This window comes from Scyliorhinus torazame, chromosome 2, assembly GCF_047496885.1.
Source record: "Scyliorhinus torazame isolate Kashiwa2021f chromosome 2, sScyTor2.1, whole genome shotgun sequence".
Lineage (NCBI taxonomy): Eukaryota > Metazoa > Chordata > Chondrichthyes > Carcharhiniformes > Scyliorhinidae > Scyliorhinus > Scyliorhinus torazame.
In genome coordinates, this window is record NC_092708.1 from 378,561,647 (window position 1) to 378,569,243 (window position 7,597).

The following is a 7,597-nucleotide window of genomic DNA, read 5'->3' on the forward strand; positions in this document are numbered from 1 at the left end:
TATTGATGATGAGTAATTATTCTGAAGGTGTTGATGACGGCTCTATCAAGCAGCACTTGCTCAGCAATAACCTGCTCGCTGACACTCAGTTTGGTTCCACCAGGTCACTCAGCTTCCTCACCCAATTACAGCCGCGATTCCAAACACGGACAAAAAAGCTGCACGCAAGAGGAAACTGACATCATAGAATTTACAGTGCCAAAGGTGGCCATTCAGCCCATCGAGTCTGCACCGCTCTTGAAAGCACACCCCACTTAAGCCCCACACCCCCACCCTATCCCCATAAACCAGTAACCCCATCTAACCTATGGGCAATTTTGCATGGCCAATCCACCGAACCTGCACATCTTTTGGGTTGTGGGGCGAAACTCACGCAAACACGGGGAGAATGTGCAAACTCCACACGGATAATGACCAGAGCCGGGATTGAACCTGGGACCCTCGGCGCCGTGAGGCAGCAGGGCTAACCCACTGTACTGCCCATTTATAAAGAGTTTGAATAACAATTCCCACCAATGGGAATGTGAAGGGTGAGGCAATGATTGTCACACTGACCCCTTCAGTCTCATTTTTGGCACACATCTCCTCAAATAGTGGCCAAAATTATTCATCCATTACAAAAACTTTCTTCTGGACATAGATTTCAAACCTCTCCCTGAATACCTGTGAAGTAAGAACCATTTCTACTGTAAATAAAACAAAAGTTGCTCCAACTGATTTTTCTTTGCACATTTGTTTTCACTTTCAGCTTGATCGATGTTCTCTGGAATGAACCTTTAGCGGGGGGGGGGGGGGGTTCACTCCATCCCAGGAATGCAACTTTTTCTATGGTTTCCAGGTCCCCGCATCATAAAAGAAAAGGCGGGGTGCAAGGTTCGCGGAGATACTGGAATAGTGTTGTGGCATATGGAGAATGGGCATGAATTTTAGTGTGATTGAGTAGAGAATTGTAAGAAAAGGCATAAAGTGTAGAATTGTTTGTGCATGCTTGAAGTGTTTTTGTACTTGAAATTGCCCTTCGAGGAGGGTTTTTTGGAGCAGGGAGATGGGATAGGGTGGTGGAGATACTGGAATGGTGTGTGGGATGTGTATAATGGGCATGAATTTTGGTGTGTAGCAGAGAATTGTAAGAAAAGGCATAAAGTGTAGAATTGCATGTGCAATGCTTGAAGTGTTTTTGTACTTTGAAATTCCCCATAGAGGAGGGGTGTGCAAGGTTCGCGGAGATACTGGAATAGTGTGTGGGATGTGTATAATGCTGGGCATGAATTTTTGTGTGTAGTCGATAATTGTAAGAAAGGGGATAAAGTGTAGAAGTGCATGTGCATGCTTGAAGTGTTTTTGTACTTTGAAATTCGCCATAAAGGGTGTTGTGCAGGGTTGGTGGAGATACTGAAATAGTGTGAGGGATGTTTGCCGCATATATGTTGACCAGGACCACCTTCCTCCTTTCCAGCTTACCACTAACCATAACGTAGCGACGTCCCCCATCCGAAACAATACTCCCCACCTCAAACTGCACCCGCTTGTTCACCAGAATCGCGACCCCCCTGGTCTTAGTATCTAGTCCTGAGCAGAATACCTGACTAACCCAGCTCTTCCTCAACCTAATCTGGTCTGCTACCTTCAGGTGCGTCTTCTGCAACATTATCACGTCCGCCTTTAAAGCCCTAAGATGCGCGAACACTTTTGCCCTCTTCACCGGCCCATTTCGCCCTCTAAAGTTCAATGTGACCAGCCTAGTTGGGGGGCACGTTGCCCCCCTCCCCTTGCAGTCAGCCATCCCCTTTCCTGTGCTGACCCCAGCTCCTGCTCTCGCCTCTGTAGCCTCGCCTCCTGGCAGCGCCCATCCCCAACCTCTTCTCCGCTTCTGACATCAAATCCCTCCCTCATCAGCCGAACAACCCCCCTCCTACACCCCTAGCAACAACACTCTAACCTAACCCCAATCCCTAATCTGATTGTATACACACCCCCTCACTGTGCTCCCGCAGGCTAGCTCACCCAGCTACCCTGGTCGCCCACGGCTCCGGCGCCAGCATGTCTCCCACCTATTGTTGCCTACCTGCCCTCCCCCCACCCATCAAAACCATCGCCCTCATCAACCCCCCCGCCCCGACAACCGCCCACTTTAAGAAACAGATGCCAACCAAAGTCAGTATAAAGAAAAACAAAGCCAAACTCTCGCCATAATACAGATCATACATAGAACATAGAACATAGAAAATACAGCACAGAACAGGCCCTTCGGCCCACGATGTTGTGCCGAACCTTTGTCCTAGATTAATCATAGATTATCATTGAATTTACAGTGCAGGAAGGAGGCCATTCGGCCCCTTGAGTCTGCACCAGCTCTTGGAAAGAGCACCCTACCCAAACTCAACACCTCCACCCAACACCAAGGGCAATTTGGACATTAAGGGCAATTTATCATTGGCCAATTCACCTAACCCGCACATCTTTGGACTGTGGGAGGAAACCGGAGCAATACTACTCAAAATAATACAAAGTCAAAAATCCCCAGCACCATCCCCCCTCACAACACAGAAACCCACCGAAATCGAATAATTCTTTAACTACTTTCCCCTTCTTAAACAAAACACAAATTATCAAAGAGAAAAGCCAACAACGAAAACAAACAAATGAATAAATCAGTGCAAACAGCATTTAAAACGAATAGGAAAAACAGTCTCAAACTTAGGGCGGAATGTTCTCAAGTTGGCACCAGTCCTTCTCTCCTGGCGAACTCCATAGCGTCCTCGGGCGACTCAAAGTAATGATGTTGGTCCTCATGCGCTAACCCAAAGTCGCGCCGGATACAACAATCCAAACTTAACCTGCTTCTTGAACATGATCAACTTGACTTGGCCACCTCCACCCTTAGATCTTGGTACACCCGCAGAATGCTGTTGTCCCACTTACAGCTCCGCGTGCGCTTGGCCCACTGGAGAATGCGCGCCTTATCCAGGTACCTGTAGAACCTGACCACCATCGCCCGAGGGGGGTCTTCCTGCCGCGGCTTCCTCACCAGCGCTCTGTATGCCCGATCTGTCATGATATTCAAACATACATCATAACACATACATAATGATAGGACAGACCAACAGACCAATTAGCACACATAACACGACAGCCAATCACAGACAAGAACAGACACAGTATAAGACAAGAAACACGACACCTCCTGGGCAGTCCATCTGGAGACAGCACAGGGCCAGGACCTCATTAGCAAGACACTCACACAGTCACAACGTGCTGAGTACCAAGTCAGATGTGTAAATAGTTAGTTGGAATAAAACTGCATTGTACCAATCGCAACCGTGTTGGTTCATCTGTACCTCAGAGCACCCAACACCTCATGGTACCAGTGAGTGAATCGATATCTACCGGCAAATCTGCCATCCTGAGCCATGGACACCCGCAACAAACCGCAGCCGTTGCAAGTCGCTGGGAACCTGGGCACAAATTGGAAGCTCTTCAAGCAGCGATTCAAACTGTACATGCGAGCCAATGAAAAACAGGGCGCCTCGGACGAAACAAAGATTGCCATGCTCCTCACTACCGCAGGTCAGCACGCCATCGATGTATACAACTCCTTGGTGTTCGCGGAAGGCGAGAACAAAGCCAAGTATGACACGGTCCTCCTCAAGCTCGACAAGCACTTCAACGTTGAGGTCAATGAAAGCTTTGAGAGGTATGTCTTTCAGCAGCGCCTGCAAGGTAAGAATGAGCTCTTTCAGTCTTTCCTGACGCACCTCCGCATACTCGCGCAGTCCTGCGGTTACGACACCACCTCAGAGTCCATGATCCGGGACCAGATCGTTTTTGGCGTTGCCTCCAGTGGCCTACGCCAGCAGCTTCTAAAAAATTAAAGGCCTGACCTGAGCATCTGCAGTTGAAGCCTGTGTCCTGCATGAAAATGTGACCAGCCGCTATGCCCAATTTCAGGCGACCGAATCGGCACGGAGGGGGTCCCACGCGATCGAATCGGCAAGCCAGGCCGCCCACGAGGCCGAACGCATCCAGGCAATCGAGTTTCTCCCGGCCCGCGGGCCGGACGAGGGCGGCCGTTTCGCGCGCTTTTTGAGGCCTCCTGCGTTTGTGCGCGCCAAAACCTACGGCAACACTGAGGGACGTGCTGCGCAGGCGCGCCCGACGCAAGACCGAACTGCACATGCGCAGTGGCGTAACGAATGCCATGACGTCATGACGTGCGGCAACTGTGGAGATGCACATTTAAAAGGGCAATGTCCTGCAAAAACCCGACGATGCCTACGCTGTGGCAAGATGGGCCACTACGCTGCCTACTGTCGAGCGGCTCAACCTGTTGATCTTCCACATCTCCAACAACCTCGCAGGAACGTGCGGACCATTCAGCCTCCACATCACGACATCCAAACCGACGACACAGATGACCAAGGCGCCTTCCGGGTTGCGGTCATTGATGCAAACCGGGTCAACACCATCAATCCGGGCGATGAATGGAGTGCCACCCTAACGGTCAACCCGAATTCGTTTTGTAACATGTCACTGTTTTATCGTTCCAGGCCTCGTTTGATCGGTCCAAATTTCAACGTTGTTCTTCTTTTGTTATGGTACAACCTCGTTAGCATGTCACACCTGACATCGCCCCTTGTATATAGTTAAGCCCCATGTACATGATGTAAATATTACGCACACACACCTTCAGCTGCACTCAGGACACATTTATATTTATAACCACGTAGGCACATAATCTTGTAAAAAAGGGAGGATGTCATGATATTCAAACATACATCATAACACATACATAATGATAGACAGACCAACAGACCAATTAGCACACATAACATGACAGCCAATCACAGACAAGAGCAGACACAGTATAAGACAAGAAACACAACACCTCCTGGGCAGTCCATCTGGAGACAGCACAGGGCCAGGACCTCATTAGCAAGACACTCACACAGTCACAACGTGCTGAGTACCAAGTCAGATGTATAAATAGTTAGTTGGAATAAAACTGCATTGTACCAATCGCAACCGTGTTGGTTCGTCTGTACCTCAGAGCACCCAACATCTCACGATCCACCTCCAACGGTCGGGGGAAAGCCCCATCTCCCAGCAGCTTCTGGAACAAACTCCGCGGAATCGGCCCCCTCCGAGAGGCCAACAACCCTTAGGTTCTGCCTACGGGACCTGTTCTCCAAATCCTCTACCTGTTCCAGCAGCCTTTTTTGCCGGCCCCTCAGCATCCCCACCTCCATCTCCACCGCCGTCTAGTGTTCCTCCTGTTCAGCTAGCACCTTCTCCAGTTTCTGGATCGTCCGGTCCTGGGCATCTAGCCTCCGCTCCATCCTCTCCACCGTTTCCTTAATCGGGTCCAGATATTCCCGTTGCTGTCTGGCGAAGCCTTCCCGGATGACCTGCATCAGCTCCTCCGTTGATGGTTGGGCCGAAGCCCCAGGGGTCTGGACACCGGCCATCTTGTCCGCTGCTGCAGCCAACGCCCAGCTCGAGCCTGTCTTTTTGTTTCTTCCCTTTCGATCCCTTCGGGCTCTCTGTTCCAGAAACCAATTTGTACACCAGACACTTATTCACGGTTTCTTCAAGTCCAGCGCTTAAAAACTCAAACAAAGTCGGGGTGAAAGGTCTGAATGTGTAGCCAGAGCGGGAGCCACCAAATGTGCGAGCGACTCCCTCATAGTCGCCACCGGAAGTGATGTGGTTGACTCTTTACTGCCCTCTGCAATGGTCCAGCAAACCCCTCAGTTCAAGGGCACTTAGGGATGGGTAACAAATGCTGGCTCAGCCCAGCGATGCCCACATCTCATGAAAGAATTAAAAAAAGGTCTCCGGTTTCTTTTGAAGAGTGGGAGACAGCATGTGAAGAAAAAGAGCTATTAACAATATCAGTTAGTGGGGGAGGGGGACTGGGGGGCTGTGTATGTAAGCTATGTTGGCTGGGTGTGGTTGTTGGTTGGGTGGGTGTTACTTACTTTGTTGTTTTTCCTCTTGAAATTGTTGTTAAAAATTTATAAATGAGACTTCCGGGTGCGGCGATGACCAGCTAAGTCGCACGTTTCGGCAGCTCCCGGTGGAACGGACTTTTGGGCTCTTGATAGGAGCCCCAACAGCAATTTTAACGGCTAAAAACACTGCGGTAAACCAGAAGGGAATCCCCCCTGGACACGGATGGAAAAAGGAGAGGAAAGTGGCCGGATTGCGGAGGATCCTCTAGAGCAGCGGCCAGGAAGGCAAGCACAAAGCAAGATGGCGTCGGAAGGAGGCAGTTTAATATGGGGCCCTGACCAACAAGAGTTCCTGCGGCGCTGTGTGGAAGAACTTAAAAAGGAGATGAAGAAGGAGCTGCTGGCCCCGATATTACAGGCGATTGAAGGGCTAAAGGAGGAGGAATAGACCCAGGAGCAGGAGCTTCGGGTCGTGAAGGCAAAGGCTGCTGAGAATGAGGACGAAATACAGGGCCTGGTGGTGAAGACAGAGATGCACGAGGCACAACACAAAAGGTGTGTGGAAAGGCTGGAGCTACTGGAGAATAATGCCAGGAGGAAGAATTTAAGGATTCTTGGTCTTCCCGAAGGTGCAGAAGGGGCGGACGTCGGGGCATATGTGAGCACGATGCTTCACTCGTTAATGGGATCGGAGGCCCCGACGGGCCCGTTGGAGGTGGAGGGAGCTTATCGAGTTATGGCGCGAAGACCGAGGGCTGGAGAAATTCCTCGAGCCATAGTGGTGAGATTTCTCCGATATAAGGACAGAGAGATGGTCCTCAGATGGGCAAAGAAAACCCGGAGCAGTAGGTGGGAGAATGCGGTGATCCGCGTATATCAAGATTGGAGTGCGGAGGTGGCGAGAAGGAGGGCAAGCTTTAATCGGGCCAAGGCGGTGCTGCACAAAAGGAAGGTTAAATTTGGAATGCTGCAGCCGGCAAGACTGTGGGTCACACATCAAGGGAAACACCACTACTTTGAAACGGCAGAAGAGGCGTGGACATTTATTGTTGAGGAGAAACTGGAATAAGCGGGCTAGAAAAAGAACGTTTGGGACAAAGTGGTAGGGTGATTACGTGGGGTGAGGGGGGGGGGGAAATGGGGGAAGAGATGATTTCCCAAGTTGTTAATCCTGCGACCCTGTAACTTTTTTCTCTTCCCCATGTCGTGGGGGAGGGGGGGAGGGAGGATGAGGAGCTGGGGGCGCCGGCCATTGGGGGCGGGGCCAAATGGGAAGCGCGGGCTTTGTTCCCGCGCTATGGTAATCATGGCGGGAACAGGGAAGCAGGAAGGAGGGGGGCCTCGCACAGTGGGGGCCGAAGTCACGGGGGGAAGCCGAGGTCGGCCAGAGTTTGCTGACTTCTGGGAGCAACATGGGGGGTGCAATTACGCTAGAAAGGGATCTAGCGGGGGGGGGGGTTAACTGGGTTGCTGCTGCTGGGGAGAAGGGGGAGCTGGTATGGGGTGGGGTGGTCAGGGCGGGAGGGCGCCGTTGGGGGGAGATACGGCTACGTGGGAACTGGGTGAGGAGCTGGATTGAAAAAGGATATGGCTAGTCGACAAGGGGGGGGGGTAAAGAGCCCGCTAACCCGGCTGATCACGTGGAA